Source organism: Bombus impatiens, unplaced genomic scaffold (genome assembly GCF_000188095.3).
Source record: "Bombus impatiens unplaced genomic scaffold, BIMP_2.2 scf_0321, whole genome shotgun sequence".
NCBI lineage: Eukaryota > Metazoa > Arthropoda > Insecta > Hymenoptera > Apidae > Bombus > Bombus impatiens.
In genome coordinates, this window is record NT_176740.1 from 888,053 (window position 1) to 900,193 (window position 12,141).

Genomic DNA, 12,141 nt, shown 5'->3' on the forward strand with positions numbered 1-12,141 from the left:
CTTTCGAACGTGTTTCACATTTTCTTCCTAAAAGAGAAACTAAATACGAGTCGATGATTTGTACAAAAGGAAATAGCCAATCGATGCAATTGGAAGAAAGAAGCTTCAAGGTCGATTATACATACGTGAGCTGTTCGAAAACTGCACCGATTAATCAGCGTCTCGTTACCATTCTATAAACGCGAAAGCTACAAATCGCGGTCATTGCCGTTCCGGATGCTTCTCGGAATACAGATTCTTTCGTCAGAGAGTACGATGGAAAAGTGTTTGAAAAGAGATCATTGAGAAAGTAATTATACGGAGCGGTTCGTTTCGTTGTTAAAAGGAAAACTGTTTTCTGCAAAATGTACTTAGTACGAGTCTTTTTGTAATAACTCTCCTTTAAAAGATTATGATCTGAATTGGAAAAGAATATGAAAAAAATAAAGCGAAAGGAATTCTACATTAATAAGAAAGTTTCGTTGAAAGATACTTCTTGCACGCCTGAATTATATAATATTAACGAAGAATTTCAAGATAATAAATATATCATTAGATAATAATCTTATTCTTTCAAGGATAATAAAAAAGTGATGATATCTCTGGAAGATTAATCTTCCATAAGAAAAATCGCGCGATTAAAAATATCTTTCTTCGATTAGAAATTGTTCCCAAAGTATAGAAATAATATAAATATATAATTGAAATGGAACATCGTATATAAAATCAGATCGAAATATTGAAAACTCCATTAAGTTAATGGAAATAAAAATGAAAATGACGATGGCATTATGGGACAATCACATTTTATTGAGCAAACACCCTATCGCGAATTACTTTCTTATCGACTTAAGATTAGCCGTTATCGAAAAATCGTAACGTTCGATCGAAAAAGATGATACTCGCGTGATTCGTGCATTCTATCTATATTTCTTTCTGTCTCGACGCCAAGAAACTTTTGACGTATATTATTTGTTCGCATTTCTATGCGCAATAAAGACAATAATAAAATTGTTGAAATCAATCGTAAGAGGAGAATCATGAAAAAAAAAAACAATTAAAAATAAAATTTTCGTTCGCGACACCGAATCTCCATCATTCGGTCCGTTCATTCGTTCACGATTATTTTTAGTCGCGAGATTTTCCTCGTGAAAAATAGAAGAAAAAATGCAAGAACGGCTAAAGAATTGGAAGCTCGTAGCCTCGATTTTTGAAACACGTCACCTGCACTCTTTTGTTCTTATCGAGCCATGAATTGTTAATTGGACGTTACGTATTATCGACTTTTACAGGTACGTTCCACTCTTAGAACCGAACGTTCTTGTTTTAAATACCGCGATAACGTAACTTGGCTTTGGAAACTTTTTCAATTTCATACGATCCACAATTTATACAAAGTTTGTTATTTCCATCGGGATTCGTAATCTTTCCTTTAAAAATATCAGAGATATTCTCCCGTAACGATGCAAACGCTCTATTTAATTTTTTCAATTTTAGTATACACCGATCATTAAAACATTCACAATTTACAAAAAAAGAAAATTCTCTCTTTCTATCGGCCATCTTTTCTTGTAAAAATCTTCGTAAGAAATATTTTTTAACACGACTTTATTTTTTCAATTTCCGTACACCAATCGTTAAACGATAACTTATCATTTCACTATTATTTTTTCTATTAGTGGCAAATTTTTCTTAAAGAAATCTCCGTTGAAGTTGATTTCCTGAAACGATCGAGGCTGTCGTCTCGTTTAATCGTCAGAATCGATGAACTAACAATCGTCACGAGCGATCACTGAAGAAGATCAACGAGACACCAGATGTTTGAGCAACTCGTCACTTCTGGTTCCGTTATTTTTGGTTTTAAACGATCGTACAATTTGCACACAGAGTTCACTGCGATTTACACGTTCACCGGGAAGATCGAGACACGCCGGAGGATCGGTTCACCAACGGTCGCTACTCAACAACGACTTAACAGTGTCCACCTTCGGTTTATCATCGGCTATACGCAACTTCTCCTACCTCCTCTCTACCGCTACATCATCCGCTACTGATACGCCAATAAATCCAGGTGAGATACAATGAAAAATACATTGGACACTCGAGTTCAGTCGTCCAATTCTTATTTTAAATCAAATTCCCCTGCTTTTCAGAATATAGCGTAGCGTTTGGAAAGTCCTTTAGCAAGCGAAGTATAAAAATATCGATTAACATTTGAATTTGAGAAAGAATTTGAGGAGTCTCAGACTCGTTTAGAGATGGAATTTAGTAGTTGCGAGTTTCTCATTTCTTATTTTGAAGTTGTCACCAGGTATTGAATTTTTTAATGAAGTAATAATATCGAAAGTAAAAGAATTCGTCTGAATATAAAGAAACCATTGCATGTTAGTACCATTTTTAATAAAAAAAATCTTTCAGGAGATAATTCATAAAAATATCGATTGACATTTGAGAAGATCTAAAAGCATTCATCAGTTGCTACATACGAATGCTTATGGACTTTGGAAAATTTTACATCTTGCTATTATCTCTTGGAATCGAATTACTTTACGAAGTAATTGTACTGAAGATAGAAGATCGTAGGAAATTATTATATATTAAATAATATTCGTTTTTCAATTACTTTCTATAATAATTACATGGTTTTTACAGTGTTGAACATTGCAGAAAACCCGTGAATAAGAAGAACGAAAGAAAAGAAGAAATACATTCTGTGTAACGCCAAAAACTTGTAATAGACATCAGGAGAGCAGTATGCGTATAATCTAATCTAATCTATTCGAATTTTTTGTAGACAATGAGTGCAATTGTAACAGTATTTGCAATGACACAAATATGTTATCGTTCCTTCCTACTCGTTAACATCGTATTTATCCATCTATAATCTGCGTTTGTGTTAATTTAAAGGGACTTTGCGTTGCCATAGAGAATTTCCAAGGTGATAATAAGTAGTGTGGAGAAAAAAAATGAAAAAGGTTCTACAATTATTATCTGTGATATTAAAGTTCTTTTATTAAATCTCGATTCAACATTCTTTGTTGAATTTTTACCTTGGTTTCATGATTCCAGAATTTGTATCGTGGGACGAAACGTTGAAACAACTTTGGAGTAACTGTGGAAAAAAAAAGAAAAGGGGAATCGATTCCCATGAAGGAATAATAATGGCTATTTAGGAGCAATCGCGACGAACGCCGCGTGAATACTGGGACAAACGAGTCTCGAGAAAAACCGATCGAATACAGCAGCTTCTGGTAAATGCGTTTCGTGACCTCGTTATCGATACGAAGTGTCAATCGATGACCGTTCCGGCTACGGCATGCAAATTCTGATTCTTTTCTTCGCGTAAACAAGCTTATATTCCGATTGAACGTTACTTTCTGAACAATCGATGCGTTTTACGACTAACGAGAGAAACATAGTATACATTTTACGTACATATTCGGTTCATGGAAAAGTTGTGATCACCAGATCTTCTTCTATAGGAGCTTCTATAAAATTTACAAGTTTATTTAGAGATTAAGGCAGATGACAGATAGTTGAACAGATAGGATTAACTATTCATCATTGAACATAACTAAAAGAATTAACAGATAAAATAATATTTGATATCGAACTATAATCTATAAGAATAGTATTTATTCAAGTATAAAAAGATGACATAATATTGCTAGAAAGACATTATCGGCTATTGATAATAAATTATTTTATGATAGAATGTATTCTGCGTGGTGTATTTTATATGAGCGAAATAATATTGTAGAAGTTTCAGTTAAAGAAATTGTTTTCTTTCCTTTGGAAGAACACAAGACCAGCAAAATTTTCCGATCAACTTAATAAACGCGTCTTATCAATTACGTTCTTCTTTTTTAACGCTCGAACCGATTTTCGTATCGAAAGTTTCGTATTTGTGTAACTAAAATTCTGCCTAAAATAAATGAAGTTTATATTGATAGATAAAAATAGTATACGCTTAATTCGTAGATAAAAGAGAGTTAAAGAGGCTGATTCGTTGCTCGCATCTAATCAATCTTTTTTGCTCGGTCAACGACTCGGCCTGAGCCCCATCACAATAACTCTATAAATCTCGGGACACTTTCCGAGAATCGGAAGTCATAATGCTGTCGTTTCCACTTCTGATATTGGATGGAACGTCGTGTACATATAAGTACACGGTTATTCGCGAGTTTTCTTTCGTTGCATCGGAAATGAGATGATTTAAATGGGATAGAAACATCTTGATGAAACTTCTGCTCGCTCTTTGTTGAGAAGATATTCGTCTTTTCTTGTGAAATGTTTTCTTCGAGCACGTGAATGAGAAAGTGTAGATAGGGTACATAAATAACTCGTAAATTATGGAAAAACAGTGGTACTTTAATTATTCTATTGTTAGAGCAGGAAGCATTAAATATTAAAATTTCGTTTCCATCGAATATTTCCATGTTTCCACGTTATTCGAGATCAATCTTTTCTATTGGTTTTTTTTTTTAAACCATCTCCATCGATTTTATTTTTAAATTGAAGTATTTTTCAGAGATTTGAATTTAAAGTTAACTATACAAATTTTGGCATCATTTGACATTAGAAAACGAATAAGAGCCTTAAAGATCTGCTTTTGATAATGTGTAATAATAAAATAATATATCCATCTAGGGAAAATGGAAATATCGTGATTTCAAGCCGCTTGGAAAACATACCATGAACATTTGAACAAAATTTACGTTTCAGAAACATGTAGTTGTTTAAAATACGTAGTTTTACGAACAAATTGGTTGGAACTGCAGGCCCACGCGGCTTCCAGTACGAGTGGATCGCTGAAAAAGCTCGATCGGTTCGCAACCAAGGCCCGAACGAATGATATAAATACACCAAGACGGACGAGTTGTAAAAATCACCGTTCGACGTCTCGACCCGCGGCTTGATTAACGTGATACCTATTTTCGAGAGCTGTGATTTATAGCGACACTCCTTTGCATCTCTCCGACGTGGGTTCTGCTATGTTTCACAGATTGTATTCTAAAAACCAGGGGTAGCTGAGAAAAGACTGTATCGTGGCGGATCTTTGTGGAGAAGAAGATCATAATGGCTGGATCATATCTATTCTGGAATGGGCTGTGCTTTCGCAATACGTATCTCAGGAATGCTTTGTCTATACTTGTTCCTTTTTACATTTTCTCAAAGAACAATTTTCTAAACACGATATTCAATTACAGTGTCGCTTCGTTATTTTCTTTTCTTTCTAATGAAAAATATCCTTTATTATATCACGAAGGTTATTTATCACTTTTATTAGCACAATTTTCATCATCCGTATATAATAAATATATTTAAATCGATAGTTCTAGCGTTAAGACGAAGTTGTCACAGAATCTGTGTTCTACGAACTTAATAGGATTCAAAAAAATAGGATTGAAGCAACATTCGATCACGGTCAATAAGAATTGCTTCTCCCCGAAAGGGGAATCGAACTGAGTCATTGTCTCGGTCGTGACCTTTAGCCCGATGACTAATTTCTCGGCTGATCTTATGCTAAATCACCGCAGATACGTGCGATCGACTGACAGGCGTACGAACAATCGCGTTGTGAAGGCGGTTTCCATTGTTCCATCTAGTCATGCACGATGCCGTCATACTTGAAGAAATCTTAAGAAAGTAACACGAGCCATCCTCGATTATTTTCTTCTATGCGTAAAAAAAATATCCTCTTCCTCTCCGAAGACCGATTAAACATCGTTCGATTAAACACCTTGCGTCAGTTTCTATCGAATTTCTATCTAATTCTATCGAAACACGAACGTATGTATATAGGAGACCTACTAATTATTTAAATCGACTTTCTATCGTTAGGGGCGATCAGATTAATTAACATGTGCTTGCAGTTTCGTTACGCAAACACCAACATGGTGATAAAAAAAAAAAAAGAATGCAATGCAACCTGCGGGTAGCTAAATACGTGCTGTACCTATCGACCTTTCCAGCTAATGCATTGCTCCACTCTTTTTGCATTGCACTTGTGAAACATCTAAATCTGTCAGTTCACTGAAAAAAATGCAGTATGACGAATAATAGTATACTCTGGTATACAGCAGTTTTTATTGTAAGATCTTAAGTAAATTTGTAAAAAATATAGTTGTGTATTCAACCAGTTTGCAAACTACAAATTTCGAGTCTCCAATTTAAAATATATCATAATTTATTATTTTTGAGCAGCTGTGTAATGAAGATAAATAACAGAAGATAGATAATTAATTGCGTGTATTTTTAGGGAAACGTGGGATTATAATTGCTGCAAAATTAGAACTGTTCTACGCCAATAAAAACTGACATACGGTCAGTAGATATGTAACGATTTCTCTAAATTTTAACCGCATAGATAAATCATGTTTTATTAATTAGACACTGCGTATCCTCCTACAACTTGGAAATTATTCTGTAAACAGAGAATTAGAAGCGAAAGCGAGTGTCGATCTTGCCGCAGGCAATTGTTGATTCCAATTACAAAACTGTTGAAACCTGTTCTTCTAAGCCAAACAATTTCTGTTTCCTCTAGCTGAAAGTTAAAAGACGACCATGTAACTCTTTCACGTTCTAGTTTCAGTTTCAATGTGCGTTTCGCTCACGTGGAGAATTAAAAGCAAAATCAGGTTTCGGAGCGCGCTGCAGGCAATTTTCCGCCGTCTTCGACACGCGATTCGATCGGTCACAGCTTCTGACGTGTACGACACGCAGGTTCCACTGTAAACGAGCCGTTTATTGTCGCGTTTTTCATCCGGAGAAACGGGGTCGCGTTCGTTCACCGGGAAACCGCGTCATCTCCACGATGAGTCAAAGGAAAAAGGGCTTCCGAGACCTCGAGGTACTCGTCCGCGTTCACCTTCGCGCGATTCGCTGTGAAAGGTTGTTCGCCGCTTTAACGAGAGGCCGACTAGCATCCTCTGACGCATCCAGCGAAAATATTCATCGTATAAACAGTATTTCGTTTAATTCTCTGCTTTTCTCGACTAATACGGAATCGAAGATTGATTTGTTCGTGTTAAGCGTCTATGTTGCACTAATTACATATGTCCATATATATCATAAACTATTCTACTTATAGAGATCACGATAAACGTCTCTCTAGTTTGACGAAGCGAATCGTCAAGCAATTGGCACAAGAATAATGCTAATATTGTTTAAAATTTGTCTATGACCTTATTATGAAAAAATAAAGTAGATTTATTGAATCTAGAATTACGTTGTTTTTACATAAAGTTTGAATTTTGGAGCAAATGATAAAAAGTAAGGTAGGATAGATTATAGATAAAAAAAGAAAATAAAGAAAGTAATGAGCAGTGTGTTTTTATTCTGCCCTCCATTTCTTTTCTTTCCTTTCTATCTTTCGATCTCTTCTTTACTAGTTTCCTTACTATTGAAACTTTCATAACGTTTTCACACGATTTCAAGTACTTACCTAAAAAAAAAATATGGGATGCTCCGGAGGAAGTTCAACGAATGAAAAGGAGAGGGTATGCAAATTCTTGACCTTGCTAGCTTTATTCTGAAACGGTAGTTACGCCCCGCGGGGTCATGCTCAAGACCTGTACCTGCACAAAAAGGATCACGAGCGCACTGATGGGTATAATAAAGAAATTACCCATTTCCGGAAACCGGTTGGCCTTTTGTCGGCTGCCTGGTTTGGCAAAGAAGAAATACGGGTTTTCACTGGATCGCCTGAAATCATTGGCTACTTCTTTCCATTTTCTAAAACTATCCAACAGTAGCGTACACCGCTCGTAAATTCACTTCTCCGATGATAATTTACAACTTTCCTTTGACGTAGAAGCCTCTTTACCTTGCACCTCGATGAAATTTTCATCGAAAATAAAAATCCATCACCGCAAATAGAGGCAAAAACTCCACTAGAAAGTTCGTATGTAAGTACTCTCGAGTGTTTCTAAATTGAAAATTTATTCCAACAACTTTTAGTCCCTGGATATTTTACGCGTTTTTGCTTCTTTTATTTATCCTCTGCGTTTCTGCCTTAAATCCCCCGAATTAAATTATATCAATTAAATAAATTAATTATATAAATTAAATTAATAGGATACACGAATATCTATAGTCAAGTAATTATAGATTAATATTTAACACAGACGACACAGTCATAGTCGGCCGTCATACTATTAACATACCGTTTACGATAGATCATCGACAGACTTATTATTCTAAAACTTAATCCATAAAACACGAAATAGGCCAACAGACTATTAATAATCACAAAACAGACCTGCGATAGATCGCGTAACAGAATCTCTTTATATTCAAATGTAATTTTGCATTCGAGTTGGCGCGTGGCGCGTTTTCGATCGTGCCCATACGAACTTCCGGTTGCGTCCATTATTGTACCCGCAACGCATGGTAAACGTTGTACCTCTTATCTCGCGATAAAAGGAAGGCACGAGTCCCGCATCGTGGTCGACGCGCGCGACACTTCCGGTCCCTTGTTCCTTTTCCTTTCCCCCTTGAGTACTGTTAGAGACACCTGAGAAGTTTCACGCGACTGCGCGCATGCAAGTCCGAAACGAAATCGTTTAAGACTTTCACGCTTGAGGAACAATCGGTGGGGATCAGAAACGGTAAAAGTTGGTGGGTCGCGCGAGCCACTTAATTGCACGCGAGAACATTTCCAATTAAAAGCTTTAATTAATTTTCCAACCCTTCGTCGGAATAATTCTCTTGTGGTCGTTTATATGGCGGCATAACGAATTTTTCATTCTTCTCGCATTAAATTTGTTGGAAAAATATTGTTGCAATATTAATCTCATACAGGGTGAACCACGAAACGTGATCAGCTTACATTATTCTGGTGAACTTTCAAGGTCACTTTCAGGTTTCAGTTTAAAAAAAAAAAAGAAAAAGGAGATAGGGAGAAAGAAAACCTGCAATATTTTCACACCTATTTTTTAACGGATATTTAGATGAATACGGCAAGTACCATAACATGTTCTTTTTTTCCATTTGAACCGAAGAAACATTAAAAAAATATCATTTACGTATCCGGAACTTTTGTTCGTCCTTTAGGTCAAGGATTAATTAAGATAAAGCAGATGTTCCATCGAGTCTCGAGGAATCTTTTATTCTGAAAAAGGGAACGTGATATGAAATTTAAAAAGTAGCTAAATAAGGTCTAGCATAATTTACATGGCGCGAATGATTATCGCGGGTCCCCTTTCAGGGTACGTACGCTTGCATCAACTGAAACTTGTTCTTCATTGTCATTACGTCATTGGAGACGCATGAATATGACAGTTTATTATAGGAATGAATAACTGGGTTTTACGGCGCGAACAGGGCCGGCCGAAACGTACGAGCGCCTCGGGCAAATTGATGATTTGGCGCCTGTATAAGCCAAGGCGTAAATAATCGACTGTGGAAAGCTGAGTTAACGCGATATTTATGGTTTGTTTGGCAGGGTCGTTTTGTTCTTTTGCATAAAATCGCATTTAACTTTAATTACCAAATTTTCAAAAATTCAAATTTTCAAAAATTCAAATTTTCAAAAATTCAAAAATTCAAATTTTAAAAAATTCAAATTTTCAAATTTTCAAATTTCCAAAAATTCAAAAATTCAAATTTTCAAAAATTCAAATTTTCAAAAATTCAAATTTTCAAAAATTCAAAAATTCAAAAATTCAAATTTTCAAAAATTCAAAAATTCAAAAATTCAAATTTTCAAAAATTCAAAAATTCAAAAATTCAAATTTTCAAAAATTCAAAAATTCAAAAATTCAAATTTTCAAAAATTCAAAAATTCAAAAATTCAAATTTTCAAAAATTCAAATTTTCAAAAATTCAAAAATTCAAATTTTCAAAAATTCAAAAATTCATATTTTCAAAAATCTAAGTTAAAGTCGTCTGCCAAGGGGTCTGAAATATCGTGACTGTTTCTTATTTTAATAATTTCGCGGTTTTATTAATTGCCGTCCTTTTTAAACTTCTGCGCTTTACAAATAGTAAAATCCTGAATGAGAACTGCAGACTCAAGGAAAGACTGTCGAAGAATAATAATTTGGTCGAAGAAGAGATAATATAACACAGGAACGTTTAATGAACAAATTAAAAATGAATCGTCGATGGGCTAAAGAACGGTCCAAGTATTTTCACCTCTAATAAGGTAGTAACAATAGTACAATTGCCCAATGACAACTTACACTAACCACTACGATACAATTTGCAAGCGAAACACTAATATTTGCAGATTTATTTTTCTGTCAGACAGGTCACAAGTTTAAAGAACTTTCGTAAGCAGCCAGGGATAACGATATACTTACATACAATAATGTAGTATCGTGTTACACGATGTGACCATGAATAAGCAAGGACTTCGATTTTGTACTCTTTTAACAGAATGGTAGGAAGTCAACGACTTGAGTTACAAACTACCAAGGCGACCATGCGTTGCACCATACACACTGGGTGTCCATTAAGAACATTAGCTACACCTTGCATAGGCCGGACACGAAGAAACATGTCATCCGATCATTGATGGGAAGAGTTCATTGTTGACAATTGACTTTAATAAATGTTCCACGTTCTAAGAATCATTTAAGGTATGTACTTCACGAAAAAAGAAAGTCTGCAGTTTCTCCTGGGTGCACCAGAGAAACGTATCTCCATTCGATAGAGGCTTAAACATGTGAACCTCATTAAACCAGAACTCCCAGCTACTCAACCTCTTGGTAGACAAGTTCGCTGCCATTCAACTCTATGCAACTATACGTATACACCTACTCATCCCTAACGCTAGACAGTGATTCAACCAAGTTTTTTCCTTAAGATATCCTTACAGATATAGATATCCTAAACGTTATATTTCGACTTTAATCATTTTTTTACGGAATCACGAAGTTCTCTGATTAGGTCTCATTTGTTCGAAAAATTCAATCACACATCTGATACTAATAATATTTCTAAATAATTAAAATAAAGAAAGAGGACGATACTCGTTACAGGAACTAGAAGAAATTTCAGATCATTGGCACAAATTTCGATAAGAGCATTACAAACGTTTACAAAAGACAGAAATAAGAAAATAGTAATCAGAACTTGAGTTCGAAGAATATTGGTCTGAAACATAGATCTAGCGCTAAGAATGGCCCACTAAATATTACTGTTTATTAGTATAACGAATAATTAACACTTCAAATTTATCAATTAGAACAATAGCAAGTATCTCGTTAGTGTTAATGAAATGCCAAAATGTTTCGTATAACACACGTAATTGGTCAAATACTTTCGCAAGCCACTGCATCATATTCACCTATAACTCTACTATTCTGAAACTCATTCGCACAATCAGTATTATGTACATATATAGGCCGTTTTGCCAGTGGAAGTGGCAATTTAATTTGCAACAAACGTCGATGGAGCGGTGTCTGGCGAGGTAGATTTAAAGCGTTGCACGAGCGAAGCCCGCGGAGGCGTAATCTTACATTTCTTCTCCGAATCTTCTCCGAAAAACCGGTTGGCCGGTTCTGATTCAGACCGACCTTGAGTCAGTCAGCTTCAAGCCTGAAGTTCAGGGTTTTCAAGGTGCTCTCTCTGTCGCGAGCCTTTAATAAGCTCCGCGAGGACACGGAGCAGAAACGTCGGCGAAGAGGCAGAAAGAGAAGGAACAAAGTATGACGTCCGGGGGACGTGAGAATACCATGTGTAATAATAAACCGAACTCCGGCTGTATGACGCTCAGAAGCGGCCAGCGAAACGGTGGACGAGCAAACGAAGACAATAAAAAGAATAGAAAAAAGGACGATTCGAGGGGAAGCAAGCAGTCGATCCACCGAAAATAAGCGACGATCTATTTTCGTACCGGCTTTCGTACGCGATGCGTCGTAGGAAAAACACTGGATGCCCATAAATGCTCCCATAAATCTATCGCTAGAAACCTCTTCGAGCTGCCATAGAATCGGATAAATTGGAAAATTGATAGAACAAGGTGTAAATTTTCACGAATCTCTTTCTATTTTCGTCCGTCTGAAACTTATAACGATCAGTTATGGGAAATTGAAAGATGCAAACATGCATAGAACACTATGCAGAAGAGAACATAAAATACAGCAGTGGAACAGATCTCTGTCTAGATCCTACTTTTTTTTTTTTTGTTATATTCATAAAAATAGAAATTTA

At 35.7% G+C, this 12,141-nt stretch overlaps 1 protein-coding gene across 4 annotated transcripts in view; it reads right to left on the reverse strand.

Annotated features, from left to right (window-relative positions):
* LOC100747891 (unconventional myosin IC) overlaps window positions 1–12,141 on the reverse strand; it is a 35,197-nt gene that overhangs the window by 9,528 nt on the left and 13,528 nt on the right. Inside the window, exon 1 of one of the 4 annotated variants that reach the window (XM_012385483.3) lies at window positions 1,865–1,979. The exons of 2 other annotated variants lie outside the window; for them this stretch is intronic. The gene's annotated coding sequence lies outside the window, so the exon portion shown is untranslated. Of the gene's footprint in view, window positions 1–1,853; window positions 1,980–12,141 lie in introns of those variants that run through there. One more of the 4 variants, XM_003489425.4, reaches the window with a different exon arrangement.